The 12562-nt window shown below is 45.6% G+C and overlaps 1 protein-coding gene across 1 annotated transcript in view; it reads left to right on the forward strand.

The window, feature by feature from the left end:
• Positions 1 to 12562, forward strand: part of LOC310635580 (dedicator of cytokinesis protein 7-like) — a gene marked incomplete at its 5' end in the record, with an annotated part of 198900 nt that overhangs the window by 122019 nt on the left and 64319 nt on the right. The window lies entirely within an intron of this gene.

Here is a 12562-nt window from a genome sequence, read left to right on the forward strand (position 1 = left end):
TCACAGGGCTGTAAGTTTAGTTTACTTATGATCTCTATGAATTGGAATGAGTTTTGTACGTGTGAGGTGATGGAATTTGCGTAAGGCTGTAGTTGTTTGGCAAGAAATTTGGCTAGATTTTGTAGAGGTGAGCCTATGGAGCTGACTATGGGTCTGAGTGGGGTTCCTTCTTTGTGTATCTTGGGCAGACATGTAAAATGTTTGTTAAGTATTTAGATTACCTTGCTAGGCCCCGAACACGGGACAAATCTTATTTCCTGTTTCAGCCTAGCCCAAGGCCATCTACAGGCAGTAGCCCCAGCAGTGGCAGCTCATATTTGTGTAATTTTTTTTGGCTTGCTAACAAAGAATCTCAGAAGGGTATGGCTGACAGATGAGAACAAATAAGTTTGAAATGATGATATCGGTCTCCCTTTATTCTTTGTTAGCAAGCCAAAAAAATTTACACACACACACACACATATATTTGTTGTTGTTAGCTGCGAAGTCGTGTCCGACCCATCGCGACCCTATGGACACACACATATATATAATTGATATATTGATAAAGGGTTATTTAAGGTTAAAGGAATTAAGTATTTGTAAAGAGTGATATCAACTCAGCAATGTCTTAGGGGTTTGGTTGAATTTATCAATAGTATACGAGTTACAATAGAGATAGAGGATAGGGTGGCTGTTGATTTCAACATATCTCCCCTGAATTAGGAAATAGATAAGGAGGTTATTGTGGAGGGAGATAGAGGGGAGAAAAGAAGGTGGAAATACCCCATAAAGAGTATTTTTATAAAAATCTGGTTAAATATGACAAGCATACCGAACTTAACAAAGATCAGCACAAGAAAATGGGCAGCGCCACAGGGGTTAGGGATGTCTTCAAGCCCCTCTAGTCAGAAGTCCATTGACGACATGCTACAAAGGAAAAGGTCGAACTCCCTTAAAGATCTACAAGCACTTTTGCAAAATATACAAGAAGCTATGACTAGGAACCATGAAGAGATGAAGAAAGAGATAGGCCAAGTGAGAAATGATACTGGTGAGCTCAAGGAAAAAATACAAGCGATTGATGGTAAATTTGAGGTGATTCAACAACAATTAATAAAAAATGAGCAAAGACTACAGGAAATGGTAGTAAGAATGGAGAAGGAGGAGAAGAAAGTAGAGGACTTAAGTGAAACTTTAATCCGGGCAAACAGAGAGCTCGAAACAACAGTGATATAAAAGATTAGAAACAATACTCCAACAAGAACCACAAAAAAAGAATGTAAAACGACATGGACTTAAATTTAACATAAATTTAACGTTTTAGAAAAAGAAAAATGTATAAAACAGAACTTCTTCAAAAATGCAAACAAACCTAGTCGATGACTTGCACACAAATTGAAAAAACAAAAAGAGAAAAGTTGGATTAGTAAATTACGAGATGACAGAGGGAGAATACACTATAAAGAAGAGGAGAAAAAAATTATAGCCCAGGAATTCTATGAGAAATTATACAAGGAAGATAACCAGGAAAATGAAGACAAAGCGGAGGAATATTTTTAAAAAAAATACTACCAAAAGTTACAGATGAAATAAAAAATATGTTGAATGAAGAAATTAGGATGACAGAGGTGATTACGGCCATTAATAAAAAATAATAAAGCACCGGGCCCTGATGGTCTTCTGACAGAAATCTACAAGGAACAACAAAACATCTTAGGACAACCTTTATTGAATGTGTCTGGATGAAGCAAAAACCCCAGAGTCATGGTCAGAGGCGAATATTGTCCTGATCTCAAAAGATAACACGGACCATACATCAATCCAAAATTATAGACCAATATCTACTTAACTGATTACAAGATATTTACAACAATTATAGCTGAGCAACTAAAAAGATTTTTAAAAGATTTTATACACGTGGATCAGAACGGATTTCTACCCAAAAGACAAACTAAACACAACATTAGGATAATCTTGGACATGCTAGAATACTATGAAATACATAGTGGACAACAAATTGCGTTATTATTTTTAGACGTTCAGAAGGCCTTTGATAATGTTAAGTGGTCATTTATATATCAACAACTTAGGTATATGGATGAAAAATTTATAAACATAATTAGGGCAATATATTCTAATCAGGAAGCCAAAATAATAAATGGGGAAGTAACCAGGAAATTTCAAATACGAAATGTTGGGAACTGAAGTTCTTGGATGGCACTCACACTGGCAAAATCTGGATTGTCCCTATACCCTTTGGAATAATAATAATAATAATAATAATAATAATAATAATAATAATAATAATGATGATGATGATGATGATGATGATGATGATGATGATGATGATGATGTTGGAAGGGACCTTGGAGATCATCTAGTCCAACTCCCTGCTCAGGCAGGAAACCCTATACCATTTTGGACAAATGGCCGTCCAGTCTCTTCTTAAAAACTTCCAGTGTTGGAGCATTCTGGAGGCAGGTTGTTCCACTGGTTAATTGTTCTGTCAGGAAGTTTCTCCTTAGTTCTAGGTTGCTTCTCTCCTTGTTTAGGTTCCATCCGTTGCTTCTTGTCTTGCCTTCAGGCGCTTTGGAAAACAGCTTGACTCCCTCTTCTTTGTGGAAGCCCCTGAGATATTGGAACATTGCTATTATATCCCCCCTCGTCCTTCTCTTCATTAAACTAGACATACCCAATTCCAGCAGCCATTCCTTATGTTTTAACCTCCAGTCCCCTAATCATCTTTGTTGCTCTTCTCTGTACTCTTTCTAGAGTCTCAACATCTTTTTTACATCGTGGTGACCAAAACTGGATGCAGTATTCCAGGTGTGGTCTTACCAAGGCATTGTAAAGTGGTATTAGTACTTCATGTGATCTTGATTCTATCCCTCTGTTAATGCAGCCTAGCACTGTGTTGGCTTTTTTGGCAGCTCCAGCACACTGCTGGCTCATATTTAAGTGATTGTCCACTAGGACTCCGAGATCCCTCTCACAGTTACTACTATTGAACAAGTTACCACTTATATTATACCTGTACATTTGGTTTTTCTTGCCTAAATGTAGAACTTTACTTTTTTCACCATTGAATTTCATTCTGTTAGATAACGCCCAGTGTTCAGGTCTGTCCAGATCATCCTGTCTTCTGGAATGTTGGCTATTCCTGCCAGCTTGGTGTCATCGGCAAATTTGATGAATTCCCCATCTATCCCCTTGTCCAAATCATTTGATGTTAACGGTCAGTTGAAGGATTTTATTGAAAAACTTTATTGAAGTTACAATATTATCCCCTCCCCAACCCAACCCAGAGCCCCTCCCCCTCCCCCACTTCCCAAAGCTGAATACAGGGTTACAAATACAAAATAATTATAATCTATCTAACATTAACCAACTATGTAAATAACCAAATACACAATGCACTTTAACCCATCTATAACATCATTACAAACAAACTACAAATATCCAACTTATACTAATACAATAACAATACCATGATATATACATTATTGTAACTAATACTAATATTTAAAAAGACTTAAATTATAGCAATCTTATTCATAGGCTAAATGGAACTTTTTAGTCTCATACTTTTTGTGAATATAATCTACCCATCTTCTCCAAACCGAAATGTATCGTTCTTGTGAGTGATCCTTCAAGTAAGCCGAGATCTTAGCCATTTCTGCTAAGTTGGACACCTTAAGCGTCCATTCTTCTATAGTCGGCAGGCTGTCCTTCTTCCAATATTGCCCTACCAATAACCTCGCTGCTGTTATGAGGTTCAACATCAAATTAATTTCTTTAATGTCACCATCTGTAATAACACCCAGTAAAAATAATTGTGGGGTAAACTTTATCTTTCTCTTAAAAATCTTTTGCATGTTCCACCAAATTTTGATCCAAAAAGCTTTAATGTTTCTACAAGTCCACCAAATATGAAAGTAGGTAGCATCCAAACTACCACATCTCCAACATTTGGGCTGTAGATTAGGATACATGCAAGAAAGCTTCTTAGGGTCCAAATGCCATCTAAAGAACATTTTATAGAAGTTTTCTCTTAAATTTTGGGCTTGTGTAAATTTCACATTTCTAACCCAAATTATCTCCCACACATCCAATGGGATCGGCTCTTGAATACTTTGAGCCCATTTCACCATGCAATCTTTGACCAATTCCGTTTCCAAATCTAATTCTATTAAGGCATTATAAATTCTCTTTATATGCGCTCGTGTTTGATCTTTAATCTGTTTTACCAAATTTTCATCCATCAGCGTCAAACCAACCTTCTGGTCTAATTTCCACCTGGCTTGCAATTGAGTATACTGAAACCAGGATTGTACAATATTTTCTTGTTTTAGCTCAGCTAGCAACCTTAATTGCCAGTCGCTCCCTTCCAATCTGAGTAGTTGCTTGTAAGAAATCACATCCAGATTCACACCCATAGATATCCCCTCTATTGCGTGTCCAGGAATCCCCCAAATTGGTATTTTATAATTTAACTTGTAATAATACTTTTTCCAAACACGCAATATAGCACTTCTTAAAATGTGGGATTTAAAAGTCCTATCAACTTTTTTATCATAAATCAAATATGCATGCCACCCATATAATAAATCCCATCCCTCAAGATAAAGTATACTTTTATTAGTTAAATTAAGCCAATCACTAACCAATGTTAAGACCACTGCGTCATAATATAATTTCAAATTAGGCACCTCTTTCCCGAGCGTCTTGCATAATCTTAAGTTTAACTCTCGGTTTTTTCCCCGCCCAGATAAATTTGTTAATACCCTTCTGCCACTCAGATCTTGCTGATGAGAGCCCTCAGCCAGGCCCCTCCCACTTGGTCACCACGGAGACCCAGCTGTGTGAGCCTGACAGCATGGATGAAGATGACCCACAGCTGGCCCTGTTCAAGGATGCCCGACGCAGGAGGCAGTCAATTAGGAGTAAACAGAGGAAGGCAATGGGGCTCCTCGGAAGGAGGCAGAGAGAAGCCACGCCCTGAACTCTATATTAGGGGAATGTGTGGGAGGGCTGGTTTGCTGAAGGCAACCGCTTGGATAGTTCCTGTTTCTTAAAGCTCCTGTTTCTTGGTTCGTGTCTTGTTTGTTTTTGTAGCTATAAATTTGGCAGGCGTAATTCCAGCCTCTTGCCTTCTTGTAAAAGGGGTTGTCCCTGCCTTTTCTGCAGGGCCGGTAGCAGGCTGGTACAGAACACTCTCCCTCTAATTCTTTATGTTTTTGCATCTGCTTATGCCTATAACCGTTATTCATATGAATCATAATCCTCCTCATGTATGCTTTACTGGCATCCCAAACCATATTAATCGGTGTTCCTTTATGCATATTCAGAACAAAAAACTCTCTCAAATAATCTTTACATTTTTCTGAAAGTACATCATATCTAAATAAATTTTCGTTCAGTCTCCAAGATCTTCTTATTCCATCTTCACAAAATAATTCCATCCATACAGGACTATGGTCCGATAACGTTCTTGGAAAAATCTTAACATTCTTAATCCTGGAAATAAGATCACCAGTAACCAAAAAGAAATCAATTCTAGAAAATGACTGATGCCTAGCTGAGAAAAAAGTAAAATCTCTATCCTCCAAGTTCCGCTCCCGCCAGATGTCTCTTAGTTCAAAGTCTTCTGTCAAGTCAAAAAAACTTTTAGGCAATCTAGAATAAATAGGAGAGTCTTTAGATGACCTCTTCTTATCCTTATTTGAGTCCAGAACATTCCAATCACCCATCAGAATAACTGATTTGTAGTCCAATTGAGTTAGCCTATCGTGTAAAAACTTATAGAATTTTCCTTGCTGCTGGTTGGGAGCGTATAATCCAATGATGAGAATCTTCTTACCTTGTAATAATAATTCAATAATAACATATCTTCCCTGTGGGTCAGATTCAATTAACGTAGCAGATAAGTCTCTTCTCAAATAGATAACCACTCCACTCTTTTTATCTTGAGCAGATGCTATAAAATGAGGTCCCAATTGGGAATTAATCAAGTATTTTTGATCTTTTACACAAATATGAGTTTCTTGCAGACAAACAATATCATTTTTATGTTGCTTCAAATAATGAAACACTTTCCTTCTTTTTTGTGTTGAATTCAAGCCATTAACATTCCATGTCAAGAGCTTTATCACCATCCTCAACGACCTGGAACCTCTGGAACGCCACCTTGAGGTCTGCAGTTGGTCTCTTCGGTCACGCCCCTCCCACCGGTTCCATACTACCAGGGCCTTGTATTATAAGCACAGAGTCCATCTTCTGTTTCTGTTGTCCCTTTTCTCTCCACTTGTGTGCCGCACATGTCATTCTCTGATCTTTTGGATCAGCCTTTAACATCAATCTCTGGTCAGTAGATTCAGCCAATTGTGCCTCACCAACAAGCTGTGCTGATACACCTTCAACTTGTTGGTTATCTTCTTCCATTCTCTTAAGCGATGGAGATGGTGGTGAACCTGCTTTCAGGACATTCATATAAAATTCCTTGGCCTTGGCAATCGTCGTAAGCCTGTACCATGTCCCTGCACGACTCACCACTATTCCAATAGGGATCTCCCATCTGAATTGTATTTGTCGATTTTTAAGTTCATCAGACAAGAAACCAAACTCCTTCCTTTTTCTCAGCATCTTAGGAGGTACTTCCTTCAAAATCATAATATCTTGTCCCGCAATTTGAAATTTCTGGTGATAAAAGGCCTGAATAATCTCATTTCGAAGTGACCTCTTGGAAAAGTAAATCACCACATCCCTGGGTAAGTTCTTCTGTCTCGCTATCCAGGAGTTAACCCTAAAATATTTTTCCACCTCTCTTGATAACTCTTTAGGGTCCCATCCCAGGATGGGAGCAGTAACCTTGATCACCTCTTCCAGTAAGTCCTCACGTGGGTTTTCTCTCAACCCCCTTATTCTCAGAGCAAATTCCATCTCTTTAAACTGAGAAACCATCAATTCTTCCTCAGTTTTATCAATTTTATTTTCTACTGTAGTAATTCTATTTTCAAGTTTTTCAGTCTTTTCCACAACCTCATCCACACGATCATCCAGACATCCAAGATGGCGGACGTGCTGGGCTGAGCTCTGTGAGCTCCAGCTGTTAGGCGTCCCTGAGGAGCCCCTCAGGGGTGCCTTTGGGCCCTCTGTGTTGGGGTTCAGGGTGGACAGGCAACGAGGCAGGCAATGAGGTAGGCAGCTAGGCTGGTCGACCCGTCTGCTGGTCTGTCCGTTTGCCTTTGCTCGTCCCTGCTCGTGCTGGCAGTTCCTGGTGATGTCGTCCGTAGCGTCTCCGGGCCGTTTTCGGGCCGTTTGCAGCCGGTGCCGGCGTTTTCTCATTGCTCTGGGCCATCTCGGGCCGCTCTCGGCAGCGTCGTCGTCTTCGAGCCGTTTTTGGCGGAGGAGACATCCGTGGGTCATCTTGGCGGCGGCGGCGATGTTTTTGGGCCGTTTTTGGGCCGCTTTCGGTGGCGGCGTCTTCGGGCCTTGCTCAGGCCGCTTCGGTGGTCGGCGGTGGCATTTCTCGGGCCTTTGGCCCGTTTCGCCAACGGCGTTCCTCTGACCCGCTTTTGGACTGAGTGGCGGTGGCGGCGTCTTTGGCGACGGCGGCAGCGGCGTTGCAGCCGGTGGCGTTCTTTTTGGCAGTGGCAGCAGCAGCGGCTCTTGCAGTGGTTCCTGCGACGGTGAGGCCCTCCGCTTCCCGACTCCTCGTTCCTGCGACGGTGAGGCCCTCCGCTTCCCGACTCCTCGTTCCCCCCCTTGAAGACCTGGGGCTCCCGTACTTTGGGAGGCCGCGCTCTGGACGGCCCCAACTAGTGGACTGGGGGCCTATGGAGTTGCAGCCGGGAACGACGCCCAGAATGACAGTGCGGTGAAGGAACTGTGGGGGCAACTGGAGTGGCCAGCCGGTACCAGACGGGAACTTACTATCTTGTGGCCTAGCTAGACTTCCTGCCCCAGATATATATCTGCCTGCATATAAACTCTCTTGCCTGCCTTCCTCTCCCCATAGGACTCAGATGGGCCTGGGTGCAAGCCACGGTGGGAGAGTGGCTTGGACTTACACCTGCAGCCCCATAGAGGTGGGAGCTCTATGGGGTGTGCTTTACCCAGAGTGCGTTTTCTGGACCACCCCCGGGAACAGAGTTGCAACCCGTCGTGAGAGGATGGGGGGTGGCCTGTTTCTGTTGTTCACCCAGCTGAGTGGCAGTGAAGCTGGGTGATGGTCCAGATACTCACTTACCCTCTGACGTGACCCTCCTACCGAACTATTAATTATGGGACTGCCTCTCCTGGATTCTCCCGGACTTTTATGCACCTTCGTTACACTAGCACGGACCTGTTTGCCCTCAGGGGTGCCCCCCTCTCCTGGGTGTGACCCGACTTTTTTACCACCTCCAACCTCGATGAAGGGCCCGATTATTGGGAGCCTGATAGATGGCCGGGCAGGGGCAGGGGCCTCCAACATAAATTTAATAAGAGGCCCCTGGTTAATTTTTTAGTAATTTTTTTGTGGGGTTAGGGAGGGGGGTGGGAGTGTGTTGTGGTTGTTCGGCTAAGGGGGGTGGTCCAACAACCGTTGCTCAGGCCAGGTCCGGGACTGATTGCGTGGGGGGAGAGCGGGGTGCGGTTGCCTCCGGGACTCGGGAGCGGGTCGTGGGACTACCGATTCCCATGACGTTGGGGAATGGCAGCAGGTGTATGAACAGAGGGCCACATCAATACCGGGAGGGTCATCTCCGCTACTTACAAGCAGTGAGGCGCTCCGACCCTCTGTCTCTTCCCCGAGGTCCCGGGAGCGAGGATGTGCAGCCTCCTGAAGCTGGTGTACCTGAATGCCAGGTCCGTTGCTAATAAGGCTCCCCTTGTCCGGGATCTAGTTGAGGGTGAGCATGCGGACCTGGCTTGCATCACGGAGACTTGGTTGGGCCCAGAGGGTGGTGTTCCTTTCGTTGATCTTTGCCCACCAGGTTTCCGGGTGCTACACCGGCCTCGGGCTCATGGTAGGGGCGGGGGAGTGGCGGTAGTTATTAGGGAGACCCTATGTCCGCGGGAGACCACCGTTCCCCAGATAGTCGGGTGTGAATCTCTCTTTTTGAGATGTGGTCCTGGGGCGCAGTTGGGCTTGCTGCTGGTGTACCTTTCGCCTAGTCGCGCAGTGGCAGCCCTGCCTGAGCTACTCGATGTCCTCTCGGGGTTGGTGATTGAGTTCCCCAAACTTATAGTTTTGGGTGACTTCAATCTACCATCCCTAGGAGGATCATCTGAGTGAGCTTGGGAGTTCATGGCTTCCATGACGGCCATGGACCTGACGCAAGTAATTCTTGGACCGACTCATGAGGGAGGCCACACCCTTGAATTGGTTTTCTTATCTGGACAGTGGTTTGATGATCTTGGTGGGGGCTCTCCAACTGTTATGCCCCTGTCATGGACCGATCATCACCTCCTGCGGCTGGCCTTCCGTTTTGCCACCCCCCGCCGTGGGTGTACGGAGCCAACTAGATGGTACCGCCCCAGGCGCTTAATGGATCCTTATAGGTTCCAGGCAGCACTGGGGTCCCCACCTGCCTCCGCTGCTCACAACTCGGCGGATGCCTTAGTGGAAGCCTGGGAAAGGGCGGCCACAGAGGCACTTGACCGAGTTGTACCCTTGCGGCCCCTGACCCAGTGCAGATCCCAGCGAGCTCCATGGTTCTCCACGGAGCTCCGGGAGGTGAAGCGTCGGAGACGGGGCCTAGAGAGCCGTTGGAGGTCCAGCGATCCGAATCTGACCGGTTGCGACTAAGAACCCACATTAGGTCTTATCTCGCAGCGATGAGAGCGGTGAGGTCTAATTACTTCTCCGGCCTCATCGCGTCCGCAGATAATCACCCGGCGCCCTGTTTAGGGTGACCCGCTCCCTCCTCAATCAGGAGGTGAGGGAGGAACCCTTGCAGGGTCGTGCTGAGGAATTTGGTCAATATCTGTTGGATAAAATCGCTCGGATTCGGACCGGTCTGGACTCCAACTGGGCAGAGTCTGACGATCAGGACACGGGCGGTCTTGTCGATGTTATCTGGGAGGAGTTTGATTCTGTGACCCCTGAGGAAGTGGACAGGACTATGGGGAGGTTGAGCTCCACCACATGTTTATTGGACCCGTGCCCTTCCTGGCTGGTTTATGCAGCTCGGGAGGGGACACGAGGCTGGTTCCAGGGGGTTATATCTGCTTCTTTGAGTGAGGGTAATTTCCCCGCCGCCTTGAAGGAGGCGGTGGTGAGACCTCTCCTCAAGAAGCCTGCCTTGGACCCAGCTGTGTTAAATAACTTTCGTCCAGTCTCCAACCTTCGCTTTCTTGCGAAGGTTGTTGAGAGTGTGGTGGCGCATCAGCTCCCTCTGGTCCTGGATGAAGCGGATTATCTAGACCTGTGCCAATCGGGTTTCAGGCCCGGGTACAGCACGGAGACGGCATTGGTCGCTCTGGTGAATGATCTCTGGAGGGCCCGGGGCAGGGGATATTCCTCTGTCCTAGTCCTATTAGACCTCTCGGCGGCTTTCGATACCATCGACCATGGTATCCTGCTGCGGCGTCTCAGGGGATTGGGAGTGGGAGGCACAGTTCTTCGGTGGTTCTCCTCCTATCTCCTGGGCCGTTCGCAGTCGGTGTTGGCAGGAGGGCAGAGGTCGACCCCAAGGTCTCTCGTTTGTGGAGTTCCTCAGGGGTCGGTCCTCTCACCTCTCCTGTTCAACATCTACATGAAACCGCTGGGTGAGATCATTCGTGGTTTTGGAGTTGGGTATCATCAGTACACTGATGATACCCAGCTTTTCATTTTGACCCCAAACTACCCCAGTGATGCCCTCGACGTGATGTCCCGTTGCCTGGAGGCGATTCGGGTCTGGATGGGGAGGAACAGGCTTCAGCTCAACCCTGACAAGACTGAGTGGCTGTGCATTCCGGCATCCCGGGATATTCAGAATATTCCACCTCTCTCTATGGGGGGTGAGCTTTTACCCCCCGTAGATAGGGCTCGCAACTTGGGAGTCCTCCTAGATTCACGGCTCACTCTGGAAGATCATATAGTAGCTGTGACTAGGGGGGGCTTTCGCCCAGGTTCGCCTGGTGCGCCAGTTGCGGCCCTATCTAGACCGGGATGCCCTGTGTACGGTCACTCATGCGCTCGTGACCTCTCGTCTGGACTACTGCAATGCTCTCTACATTCCCTTGAAGACCACTCGGAGGCTTCAGCTGGTACAGAATACAGCCGTGAGAGTTGTCTTGGGAGTTTCCCGGTACTCCCATGTTACACCTTTGCTCCGCGAGCTGCATTGGTTGCCAGTTGTCTTCCGGGTGAGATTCAAGGTTTTGGTAATGGTTTTTAAGGCCCTACATGGCATGGGTCCGGAGTACCTCGGGGACCACCTGCTGCCGGTGTCAACTTCCCTCCGCCCTGTGCGTTCCCACAGAGAGGGCCTCCTCAGGGTGCCTCCGGTCAGAAAATGTCGGCTGGTGGCCCCCAGGGGGAGGGCCTTCTCTGTGGGTGCTCCGGCTTTATGGAATCAGCTGCCGGTCGAGCTCCAGACGGCACCTGACCTTCGCTCCTTCCGACGCGGTCTGAAGACCCATCTATTTGAACAAGCCAGCCTGGCCTGATGGGGATATGTTGGGGTTTTAATGGGGATTTTTATATTGTATATTGTTATCGACTGTTTTAGCTGGGCTACTATTTAATTCTTTTTTAATTTTTGTATCTTGTATTTTTTATGCATGCCCTGTTCACCGCCCTGAGTCCTTTGGGAGAAGGGCGGTATACAAATACAATAAAACTAAACTAAACTAAACATGTGCAGCCAGCCCTTGGAATGCAAACAAAATGTCTTCTCTCATCTCTCTATTTTTAAGTTCAAGAAGATCAGCTACCTCTTCCTTTATTTGTAAAGTCATTTCTTTCAACACATCCTGCAGGTCTTTAAGTGTAAGTGCTGGTGGTGGAGGAGAAGGTGGAGGGGATCTGGGTTTTACATTAGAGTGAGTGACAGGAGAGGAAATTGAAGTTTTAGAAACAGAAGGAATTGCCTGCCTTCTTGAAGCCATTTTCACTTGCTACAAATCACTTTCTCTTGTCACTTTCGCTTTCCCTCTGTACTCCGGAGGGAAAAAAGGGGGGGGTAATAATAAAATGCAAAAAAAAGAGAAGGAAGTAATCTTAATAATAAAAAGGGAGAAAGAAATTCCAATATATTAGTTAAATTGTAACAAAGTCCTCTTAGTTATTCTTTTAGAAAAAAAACACGTTTCAGCACCATTTTCTTTTCCTTCTTCAAAGTCTGAATTATAAATGGAGAAGATTAATGCAGCTCGGGTTAAAGTTCTAAATACTTGCAGCTTAACTCCTCCTGGTCAGCTCTGTCTGCTTTAAAGGTACACATAACTCAGTATAATCCGCAGATGTGGTTGCCGCGTCTTGCTTCTCTTCCTGCACGGAGAGAAGGCGTCCTGGGCTCGGAGAAGCCTCGGACTCCGTGGGAGCTCTCACCCTCCGATCTTCAGATAACTCTGGGATATTGGGGAGTTCTACCACTATCCGAGGGGACTC

This window comes from Vipera ursinii (assembly GCF_947247035.1).
Source record: "Vipera ursinii genome assembly, chromosome: 2".
NCBI lineage: Eukaryota > Metazoa > Chordata > Lepidosauria > Squamata > Viperidae > Vipera > Vipera ursinii.